Source organism: Bidens hawaiensis, unplaced genomic scaffold (genome assembly GCF_021521415.1).
Source record: "Bidens hawaiensis isolate Kalapana, Puna unplaced genomic scaffold, B.hawaiensis_p1.1 tig00051294_1, whole genome shotgun sequence".
In the NCBI taxonomy this organism is placed as follows: domain Eukaryota; kingdom Viridiplantae; phylum Streptophyta; class Magnoliopsida; order Asterales; family Asteraceae; genus Bidens; species Bidens hawaiensis.
In genome coordinates this window covers 106,635-119,559 of record NW_027499183.1, presented here as the reverse complement: position 1 = coordinate 119,559, position 12,925 = coordinate 106,635, and the positions used below count along the sequence as shown (strand labels likewise).

Here is a 12,925-nt window from a genome sequence, read left to right as displayed (position 1 = left end):
AGGGTTTGGATTGCATACCTGCAGCGGCGAACGAAATGAAAGATGTTGAATGTGTAAACTATTTATATTATAGGTCAGGGTTTTACTATTGGGCCTTTCGGTTTATTTGTAAGACCTGGGTTTATGTGTATGAAGCCCATTTAAAATATGGTAAGTTGTTATTGGCCTAACTTATTCGCTCAGCTAAAGCCCAAGAGGTCCAAACGTTTCGCTCAACTCGGCTCGTTACATAGAGCTTGAGCTTAGCTCGATTTGAGCTCTATTTCAAAAGCTCGAACTCATGAAAATATGGTCTCCTTGGAACAAATTCATTTGAAATGCGTCTTGGCAGACGTAATTTAAAAAGCACTTTTCTCAAAAAAAATTAGAATTTGTTCGGACCAGATAAAAACAACATAAAAAAAACCGTCTGGGAAGACTGTTTTTTACCAAAATATTTAATGAAAAAATTTGTACGACACCCCCAAGATTTTTAAAAATATGGTCTGTCTTATCTGTTTTTTGTCACATGTTACCTTTTAATTGGTTTAGATATCTCGTCAGAACAAATTCCAAATGTTTGCATCAGTACAAATTTCATGGGACATTTTGGGAAACTTGAATTTTTATTGGTCTTTTTTCTCTCTTATCAAAATGGTCTTTTTGGGAATTCTCCCATGATTATAGGAGCATTAAATGGGTTTGTGTTCAAGGGTTGGCAGGCCGAACTCGTCATAGACCCACAAATTTTTTTTTCTTATTTTATTATTTTTTTTTATAACCCAATTTTCTTATTGGCTCCTTTTATATTTCATAGAAACATCCAAACGATTTACAATGAAGTGGCAGGTAAGCGGGCAACAAGCTGCGCCGCAACCCTCTTTTGGATAGCAAACCCAATCCGACTAAAAATAAAGTTTTGATTCTAATAGGCTGATACGTTACTATACACAACTTTCTGAACCCACAAATGATGATGAATATATGAAGCTAAACACAACACTAGTTTTAATGAGTTGAAACACAACCATCTTTTATTTATCTTTTTTAGATATTAATACTCTTATATTGCAAGTTAAAAAAAATGTAAGGTAGTCATGTTAAAACTACAAAACATAATGTTTGCTTCTCCTTTTTACATTTTAAAATTTAGCACAAAATATTAATTTGAGTTATAACATAAACCACATTTTTAAGTTTTTTTTAAAATAAGCAGGACACAGGACGACCCAAATACGACATATTTAGCTAAAAATATTCGTGAAATTGACTTGAACTCACCCGAATCTTGTAAAAGTAAAGCCGAACTCGTAGTTTTCGTGTTAAGTTTATATCATAAGCATGTTGATAAAGGGTATATTAATAATCAAATGGAAGGGGGCATAATACCATTCAACTAGGGGTCAGATTATTATTGTGTTATTAGTCACTTGTCACTATGAACGGCCAAGAAGACAAGATAATACATTGAACCTAGACCTTACAATGTATGCTTATAAACAACCCAACTGTTATTCTGTTAAGTGTTAACCAACAACACATCAATCCAACCTTGCACAATGGATGAACTGAAGAAGCGAAACAAAGAACTCGAAAAAGAATTAGTTAGAAGCCTCCAAAAGGAGCAAAACACGAAAGCCGAGCTGCAAAGGTTGCGTGAAAAAGTGCGTGTGGCTGAGGACGCAGAAGAGCGACTATGCGCAGAGCTCGGTGACCTTGAGGCCGAGACAGTTGATCATGCCCAACAATACCAGGCGCATTTATCGGCCTTGATGGAACAGCTTGAAGCCGCTCACAAGTTCATTGAATCCGCATCCTTTGATCCTTGAAGTTGTGTGTGATCTTTGTAAAAATGTAAACCATATAGGCATATATCAATAAAATCATCATCATCACCATCATCGTACTCAGTAAATCTCATCAATAGCAAAACTATGCTAGTGTCTGAGGTAAGATGTAGGCAGCCTTACCTCTACCCTATAGGGATAGAGAGGCTGCTTCCGGTGAGACCCCCCGGCTCGATAGTAGTTTTGCATCAACCTTGGACATAAGGTACATAACACTCAACCATCGGGACACCCCAATTGATGCGTGTATCCTTGTCTTTCGACTATCAACGCCACCCACATGATGCTTGATTAACCTTCCGACATTTTTAACTTTATTTTCACGAGATAAGTAAAATATCGTCAAAAGTAGTGCAATTTCACTTTTGCCCACCCGAGGTTCACACATGTGATACCAAAATAAGTTTGCTACCAAACAATAAGTCTTAATATTAATAGTTAATATCATAAGGTTCCTACATTTAAATCACTCTCTAGTCTCTATGCTCTCCACCATCTCTTTACCTTGTTCCTGCATAATCGAGTTTTAACGCGTTAAGAACTAATTTAAATAATGAATGTTTAACTTTTGGGAGTACCAAAACAAAATATACCTTTGGATATGATCAATAATCAAAAGTCGTGGTCCGGGTGGGATTCTTACATCTTGCAAAGCACTGATTCATATATTACAACGTTAGAATAACGAGATGTTTGACATGGCAAAATGAGTAGGCGAGCTACTTGAGCTCAGATCGATAAATAGCTCGCAAGGAGGCGAGCCCAAGCCTCAATAAAAGCCCGCTCAGTTATCGAGCCTGAACTCGAGCCGTGTGAATTTTAAGGTTCACCCTCTTTTGGACTTCTATATATTAAGTTAACACTTCACAGCCGAACTTTGGCTCGTTTGAGGTACTAAACTAGCTCGAGCCGAGCTTAGGCTCGTTTAAAGTTTTTCTCAAAATATATATATATATATAAAAAAAAGGTATACAAATATATATTAAAACTTTATACCTGTTTAACCCGTCAAGAGAGAAAAATAAGATTCTGAAGAAACACTAAGTGACCCCGAGCAGATTACGGATAATCTGTGGGTTAAATAGATGTTTCCCACGAGGGTTAGTTCCGGCAAAGATGGTTATTCTTCAGATGACCTGCAAAACAGACACCGTGAGCTCGTCACTGAGAAGGGGGGGTTCCTCCTTGTGACCACCCTCCGGCGTGAGAATCAGACTAGATTGCTTTGAATATAAGTGTATATTAAGAGAAATAGCTAGTGAAGATAAGATACCAGATAATGATACCGTTCCAAGGTGTTGGAGTATTTATAGCCGAAGGTAGGTTTCCAAGCAGGTACAGCCAGCTGTATAATATTCCTTTTCTACCAACTGTGGGCTACGCACGTGCCATGCTGGTAGTTGGTGGGTAGGCAGCGGCTGATAGTGACATGGCCGGCTGTGTACTATTCCTTTTCCGCCGGCTGTGTACTATTCCTTTTCCGCCAACTGCAGGCTATGTACGTGCCACGACAAGGGTTGGTGAGTAGGCAGCGGCTGATAGTGACATTTTGTACTAGAGCGTGCTCCTCGTACTGTTGTCGGTGAGCTGTCACCCTGTGATTGGTTCATGGGCTGCTTTGGTCAGATCTTGTCTATTTTGTCCATACCTTGGCAGGTATAGTACAAAAGATCTTCCAGAAGCGTACGGACTGGCTCATTTGGCGGGAGTATTCCCGCCTTGCTCATTCCTTCATGTGACACTGAATTATTGAGAGTTAGTGCCTTGTGCGTGTAGCCTTGCTATTAGTGCGGGTAGCCTTCCCTGATGGCTTGTATCCGCAACTGCGGGAACAGGCGGGGTACTTCACCACTGGGAGGCTTTTCCTGCGGGAACAGCTGGCGTACTGCGCGTAAGGTCTTCATCTCTGAGCATGGTTGGTCCTGCGGAACCAGTTGGTCCTTGCGCAGACGTCCCTCTTCAAGGTGAGTCTTGCGGGTCCAACTGGGCTCTGCTGGGACCTACCTCTTCAGATTCGAAATGGTAATACTCTTTTTTACGATTTACAAAACTTGCCTGTCGGTAGGCAGAGGCAAAGTAGGGTCGGTTAACAAGCCTTTCTTGAAGTTTTTCTCATACTTTTGAAGACTGAGTCTAGACAACATGGATTTAGTTTCACGGTATAACACATCTTCAGCCGACGGCTTAAGAACTTATCCCCCAACTGCAAAATGGTTATTATATGAAACTGATATCGCGACTTAAAATCATAATAATCATAAAAAATTAATAATCACCATGTGGAGTCCACCAACAGAAAGCGCACATAAAACGCCCGATGAGAAGACATCAGCAGCCGGGTTAGGACCCCCCGGGCCACTAACCAAAGAATACATAACTCCCGACCCGAAAGCCGCTACCATACTGCAATTATAGATTTTAATAATAACATCAAAAAACAAAGCATGAAATTGAGCTTTGAGCTTAAGAAACATTTACCTTGTCTGGATATCGTCCTTGCCCGTTAATCTTTTCATGACACAAAGTAAGCCCGCGTTTACACCCGTCATGACAGCAAAATTACGGGCCTTGATTAAGGGCCCGCCTGCAAGAGCCTGTAATACGGTAATTAGTTTAAGAAGATCAGTTTGGGCCAAATCGCAAACTATGGTTTTGGAAAACAAATGAACAAACCGTTTTAGCGATTTGAACCGACAATTATTTTTATTTTTTTTTTCAAAATCGAGCTTGTATTAAAAAGTTTTAAAATGATAAAACAAGATTAATGAATATATAACATCTACATAATTGCATATTACAAACAGAAAACAAAAAAAAACGAATGAAATAAAATTGAAAATGACAAAAACCTTGAATTAAAACCGCATAAATATTAAACTGTCAAAACTGGCAACTTGCTTTGAGCCGCTCATGAGCTACTCGAAATCGGATCGATAAAAAAGCTAATTTAGTTATAGAGCCTGAGTTTTAGCCTTGTATGGGAAGCTCGTTTAGGCTATTGTTAGAGCCAGCCTGATCACTCTTGTAGGTCCGATTTATTTAAAAAAAATATTATATACATATTTTAAAAAGAAAAATGCATTCTTAATGTTTAAACCCTATTACTCTATTCATTTACACCCATTTTTATAAAAACAAATTTGCACAACCAAACCCAAATCATAACCAATAAGCCCAGTTAAACATTTAATTGTTTAAGCCCAATAAAAAAATAACTTTTACTACTAAAGCCCAAATCGTTTCTCCCCTTCGGCCCAAAATTTGCACAAACAAACCCAAATCAGAACCGGGTTTTTACAACCCGTACCAGTACCCGCCCCTACCCGGAACCGGAACCGGACCCGATTTCTAATCGGCAATACCTGAAAACTGAAACCGGGTTTTTCCAATACCCGATCTATACATGAAAAGAACCTAAAAAATACCCCAAAAATGTTCAGCACCTTAACAAACCCAATCTATACCCGAAAAAAGATTTTTTTCAATATCCAGAAATAGGGCATTCAAACACTCGAGCCGAGTCATGCTCGGGTCGTTTACATTGACAACAAACTATATTTTTCAAAAAATTTATTGAAAGTAATTAGAAATTTATTAATAAACTATAAACGAGCCAAACTCGAGATTATTCGAGCTCGGCTCGTATACACCGCTGGTTTTTTTATGAATTCTTATTCTTAATAAACATTATAAGACATATCTTACAGAAAACAAATATCAAATAGATACAAGTCATAAGCCCATAACTTATAACACAATGTTGCTATCAATTCACAAACAGATCATAAAAATGTATACACAAATCTATTATAATATTCACACCAAACAACATTTTTTCACAAAATTAGGGCAAACAAAAATAATAATAATAATAAAACTATGTAACCACCCATAGTAAAAAACTATGTAACCACCCATAGCAAGCTTAAGAGTCGAACATGGGTAGAAGGACTCACAAAGACTTAATATGTTAAACCTAACCATCAAGGCAACAAAAGAGCATTTATTGGTGGCAGAAAATAATTAATTTAAAGTCTAAGTATAGTTTCATGCACAAAGTTTGTGGCACCGACAAGTGCTATTTATCTTATACAAGAAGTAGAAGGTCATATGTGACACAGATATTTTGATAACTCTATATATATATAATACACCCAATTGAATTAAGGTAATCGGTCAAAATACCCGAGACCCACCGGGTCTTTTTTCTTTCTTCGGGATTAAAGCAGCCCTAACTAAATGAAGAACCCAGATGTTGCACCGGCCTGATGGTGTAGTCAGCAAAAAAAATTACCTTTTAAACGTCCAAATATAACAAACTTATATTAAAGAAAAAAACATAAACCGCTTGTTGCGGCCGCGAACCGACGTGAATTCGATCAATATTGGCATTAATGACAATATCGGGCGCTGCGGCCGAGAACGGGCCGGTACAAACGATGTAGACACTAAATCGTCAAACAAAAAATGTCTTAAATAAACAAAATTTTAAACAAAAGAAACACAAATAAAAACAAAAAATAAAATAAATGGCTAATCAGGTGCCGCCAAGTGGACCAATTCGATACCAAAACTAAAACAATAAAAAAACTCGTATAACTTCTTATACAAAAAATGACATGTTTAAAATGAAATTTATACGGTCGGTAAAACCCAGACGTTACAGTGAGAACATATTTAAAACAACGTTTATTTGGTCGGGAAAACCTAGGCGTTGTGGCGGTGCTCGACTCGAATTTAATCGGTTAAGTTTTTTACATCACTGAAATTTTAAAAGAATTACATATTAAAAAGGAAAAAAAACAGAAAATTAATTTCAATATGTAAAAAATGTTTCATGCGCAGCAAGAAGGCAATCAAAGGAGCCTTGAGATTTACAACATCAACCAACACAACACACCACACACATCACTTGGTTAAATAGCGCCATCTCCACTTTGGTGGGATGGTAAAGGCTTAGGCCTTTGGGTGAGAGGTCAAGGTTCGATCCCTGACAATGGCGGTTTATTGTAAATAGTAGGAGGCAAGCTTAAACATTCAGAAAAAAAAAAAAAAAAAAAAAAAAAAAAAAAAAAAAAACTTGGTTAAATAGTCAATTGAGTTATTTAAATACTGAAATAAGATATTCTGAAAAAGTAGAATCAATTTGTGGCACCGACTTTTTGATAATTATCTATATAGATAATACATAGTGTATTATAAATATATTATTTGTTGAAATTAGTTTATGACAATTATTTGAGACATTTTGTTTTGATTGTAATTATTGTTGCCTTGTTGGTAATTGATTACAGGGCCGTTCAAACCGTTCGTCGCTCGCTCAGAAAATGCTCGCTCGTTTTTCGCTCGATTGAAAATGAGCCGCTCTGCTCGGTTCGGTTTGTAAACGAGCCATGCAACGAGCAAAGTTCCGCTCGATTCGGTTCGGCTCGAATATTTTTAATTTATTCTATATACAATTATATATGAACAAATATATAAATATATAGAGAAAACACATAAATATAAGCTTACAATTATTTTTTACCTCTTTATAGTTTTCATATCCCGTCAATTTTATAGTTTTATTTGTTCGTTTCAAGTGTTTAGAATATTAGAAGCTTTTTTACATGATTATTATATTTCACTTCAAACTTATTTTGAATAAAAATTTACAACCTATTACACGTTTGCCTAAAAACAACTGAATTATTTATAAAATATATTATTTACAACATTCAAATTCGTTTCTTATTGAAAATTTTAAAGTGAAAAGAAACAAATAATGCTCAAAATCGCTCAATGTTCGATCGAAAAATGTTCGATCGAAAAATGTTCGATTCGATTTTGGCTCGTTTCGGTTTTGGCTCGGTTCAAATTTCAGCCGTTCGTTCGGTTCAGTTGTAAACGAGCCAAGCAACAAGCAAGCCTTCGCTCGGTTCGGCTCGGCTCATAAACAACCCTAATCGGTTAGTTATATTTTGTCAAAACCCAAAACCCGAGAGAAACACGATGTGTTTTGGGCCAGGTAAACCCGACGAGTATTTGGTCAAAACCCGATAAGAGACCTACAACTCGGCAGGTTTTAGACGACCTTTAATAATCGGGTATAGGCTTTAGAATACCTAAATTCGACCAAACCTTGACTCATTGTCATTCCTACACCCTCAGGAGGAAACACACTCACGTGAGAAAAACCTTTGGTCCAACTTGAGCCCCCTATTTTTTGTCTCAAGTGGTACTTGAACCCAAAACCTCTGGGTAATAGTGGCAGTCCTAGCTACACGTGATGTCCCGGTCATCAGTGAAGAGTTTTACAAAATATTTTATAGTGGGAAAACTAACATGTCAATCATTATAAATTAAATTAAATATAAATAACTTAAATATTTGATTTGTTTAAGCTTGTGGGAAACAAACAATCAAGGATTTAGTGGATGACGTTTCCTACAAAACGCATGAGGCCATAACTTTAAAAGAGGGGGGGGGGGGGATAGTGTTTATACAGTTTTGAGGTGAGAAACATCCACAACAAATGATATAAAGTAACATTACATCATCTTATAAAAATGAATCATACCATCATTATATCGAACACCCTTACAAAGTGAAACTAAAAAGAGATGTCATATGTATTAATAAAATATTTTTTAATATTTGGATAATACACCATGTCATTACTCAAAAATAAGTTTGCTACTACCAAACCATAAGTCTTAATATCACAAGGTTCCTACATTTGAATCACTCTCTTTCTTCACCTTGCTCCTGCATAATCGAAAGTAAACGTGTTTAAAACTAATTTAAGTGATGAATATTAGCTTAAGAGGCAAGATTCTTACTTTTGAACATGATCAATGATCAAAAGTCGTGGTCCGGGTGGGATTCTTACATCTTGCAGAACACTGATTCATATATTACAAGACAATAAATAAAAGTTAGGATAATGAGACGTTTGATATGGCAAAATGGGCGGGTCAGACAGGTTGGGTAACGGGTATGGATCAAAACGGTTACCTTTTTAGTATTGGTTGGTTTGGGTTGGCCCAAGACATTTTTTTATTCATAATTTTGAAGTTCCAAATAAACATATAGTGTCAACTATGATTAAAATAATTACTTGAATAATAATATATTTTTCTTATAGAATAATTTAGAAAGTTTTATGCATAAAAAATGCAATTTAGACAATTTTTTACATGTTTAACCCGTTAAGAGATTAAAGATAAAATTTGAAATGTTAACACATTTTTTACGATTTAAAAAACTTGCCTGTCGGTAAGCAAAGGCAAAGTAGGGTCGGTTAACAAGCCTTTCTTGAAGTTTTTCTCATACTTCTGAAGACCGAGTCTAGACAACATGGATTTAGTTTCACAGTATAACACATCTTCAGCCTGCGGCTTTTTGAACATATCCTCAACCTGCACAACGGGTCAAAAAGTAATTTTACTTTACCCTTTGATAATATGAAACTGATATCGCGACTTCAAATCATAATAATCCTAAAAACTTGATAATCACCTTGTAGAGTCCACCACTACAGAGTGCTAAGGCAGCGCCCATCTTGAAGACATTAGCAGTCGGGTCGCCACTAACCAAAGCAAGCATCGCTCCTGAACCGAAAGCTGCAACCATACTGCAATCATACATTAATATTTATTAGGACTATTGGTTTTTATTGGTCCCAAGTATTTCATTTTTGCCGGCGCTGGTCCCAACTATCACTTTAACAGCCAACGGTCCCAACTTTCACACATGTGTCTGCCACCAGTCCACGACTAACCGAGTACTAACTCCGTTATGTTTTAGATGACGTGTCCATCCTACGTGTTAAAAAACCTTGACGTGGCTGCCTGCGTGTTAATTTCTTTATTGTCATCTTCTTCCTATTCTCATCTCACGTCGCCAGCTGTTAAACGGCTTGCTGGGCCGCCACTGAGCCGCCACCAACCTCCACCGGAAAGTCATTAATGCTTCTACTTCTCTCTTTTAATAATAAATTCATCTCTAAAACAGTAAACCAAAAGGGTCAAACCGTGAAAGAAGTTTTGATTATTATATTATAAACAAACTTATTGCATTCAATCTCACATACACCGGCACCACCGCACAACTCGTCGCATTTTTTATTGTTTAGTCGCTGCTCAATCGATGTTCAAGAAGACAAGACTTGAAAACTTAAAGGTTGTCTCGAATTGGGGAAACTGCAGCCGGAGCCTCCGTGGTGCCTTTCCGACTCGAATTAACCGATCCTAAAGCTACCGAACTTGTTCCTAATCCACCGCCATGGTTTCCGGTAACCGAACCTGAGTTATTAACATTCTGAGCTTCAGTTGGTGAAATTAAAGTGATATTTGACGTATGCTTGACGACGATGATGTTCGTATTTTGAAGCGGATGGTTTAGGTTTTGTTTTGTTATCGTATTTGGCGCAACAAGTTGTTACTAGAACGGGTGGATCTCGGATTGTTGGATCCGTCAGGAGATGAGGTATCGGATGATGATTGCATGGTGGTGCCGATGTCTGTGAGGAGTTGTACGGTGGTGGCGGTGGCGGTGTGTATTAAGAGAGACGATGGGGTGTAGGGGACCTGGGGTGAGAGAGACGATGAGAAGACATATTATTATTGTTATTATTATTATTATTAGAAAAAGCCACGTCAGCAACAAAAATGACACGTCAAGGTTTTTTAACACGTAGGATGGACACGTCATCTAAAACATAACGGAGTTAGTACTCGGTTAGTCGTGGACTGGTGGCAGACACATGTGTGAAAGTTGGGACCGTTGGCAGTTAAAGTGATAGTTGGGACCAGCGCCGGCAAAAATGAAATACTTGGGACCAATAAAAACCAATAGTCCTATTTATTAACATAAAGAAAAAGTCATCATAACTGCAATCATACATTAATATTGAACTTAATGAACATTTACTTTGTCTGGATATCATTCTTGCCTGTTAATCTTTCCATGGCACACTCTAAACCTGAGTTTACACCTATCAAAACTGCGAAAGTACGGGCCCGGATTAAGGGCCCACCTGCAAAAGCCTGTAATACAATAATGGTTAAGCCTTATTGAGTCTGAGCTCCAAATAAAGCTCGTTTAGTTATTGAGCCCAAGCTTGAGCTTTGTATGGGAATATCGTTTAAGCTCATCGAGCCTTAATGAGCCTAGTGTAATTTTTAAGTTTTAACTAGTTTGGACTTCTATGTATTAGTTTCACGCTGCACAGCCGAGCTTATGCTCATTAAGGTTTTTTCTCAAAATATATCAAATAATATAATAAAAATAATTAATAAATAATAATCAAGCCAAACTCGACCTTGAAAAAACAACGAGCCAATATCATGCTCTTGTATGTCAAATCGAGCCGAGCTCAAGCCTAGTCGAGCTTGGGCTCAGCTCACTTACACCCTTAGTTTTAGTCATGTTGGAGTTCTATTAGGCCATGTGTAGTGGGCTACAATTTTGGGCGACAAGGGACGACTAGGGGCGAGAACACCGCCCCCGGGACCGATAACATGGGCGACAAAGAGCTGGGCGACTAGTTTTTGTCGCCTGCTTGTTTGTTTGGAAATAATATTATTATATTATTGTGTGTGTGATATATATGTATATATATATATTGGGCTACAACACCATTACATCCCAAAAACAAAAACCTTTTCTTTGCTGACTGAGCGTCACATGGCACAAAGTGACAAAAACGTCCCATTTTTTAGTCCCTCCACTACACATAGCCTTATGGCTTCTTAAATAATATAAACATATCTCACAGAAAAGAAATAACAGATACAATTCATAACACAGTCTTTAACAGTTTTGCTAATAAGCCCCATGGTCAAATCACTCCATCAATCCACAAATATGTTCGTTTATGTCTTTTCGTTAAAAATCTAAACGAACAGTTCATGAACATGATTGAACAAACATAAACGAACACAAGAAAACATGAATAAACACAAACAAACATATATAAAACAAGCATTTTAGTACATGATATAATACATAGTTAAATCCGCTTGGGCTGCTTCCAGAGAGACCCTTGGCTCAAAAAACACACAACAAATAGATATACAAAACATGAGGTGTGTGGTGAAAGGCTGCATGGAAAAAATAGACAAATATAAACATCAAAAACAACCAGTAACATAGATACAAGAAGATAATAACATGATATAATGCATACCAGCAACCAAACCCGGTAAATCCCACAAATAGCAAAGCTACCAGTACGGGTCTGGCTTGGGCTGCTTTCAAAGAGACCCTCGGCTCAAAAAACACACAACAGATAGATATACAAAACATGAGGGGTGTGTGTATGTGTTTATACATGCAGCTGCCAATAATACCATATGTGGTGATTGGTGTAAGACTGCATGGTAAAAAAGACAAAGAATAACATGATATAATAATACAAACATTATTATTATTTTATATTAATACTCAAACAAACATAAACGAAGATAAATGAACGTCACTTTCGTCACGTTCGTTCGTTTATTAAACAAAGAACGTAAACCAACTTCCCACCGAAACCCTAAAACAATAATAATAACCTTGGAATTTTGCATGGCATGTGGAAGAAGGGTGGTGATGGGCCTGATGGCGTCCTCCCAAGTTGAACCCATTAACCCACCGGCAAATGCACCGTAGGCGGCGTAGCTGACGGTAACAATGGCGGTCTCAACCGGTAAAGATTGCTTAGCCAGCCAACCTTTAACCCCATTATCAAACTCTTTATACTTGGTATTCATGGGTTGTTCTTCATGAAATCTTTTGCGATTATTGTTAGTTGTTCTTGCTTTCCTTTTCCTGTCACCATTGTTAGGGGTTTTGGTTATTAATATTATTATTGAAGTTTAGTTTTTGTGTAGATAAATAAAGCTAACACGTTTTATGTTAAAATGGAAAAGTGTTGGGCTAGGGGTGTGAACGAGTCGAGCTTAATCGAGCGGATCGTGAGCCTAAACGAGTCTGTTATTTGTATAATTTTAAAATATATATTTAATAGTTATATATATATATATTTATATATATATATATATATATAATGTTATGAAAAAATAAATAAAACTAACTAAATAATATATATTATTCTAAACATAAAATTATAA

At 37.0% G+C, this 12,925-nt stretch overlaps 1 pseudogene; it reads right to left on the bottom strand.

Moving 5' to 3' along the window:
* Positions 1-2,222: 2,222 nt before the first annotated feature.
* Positions 2,223-12,645, bottom strand: LOC143598938 (uncharacterized; annotated as a pseudogene).
* Positions 12,646-12,925: the final 280 nt, after the last annotated feature.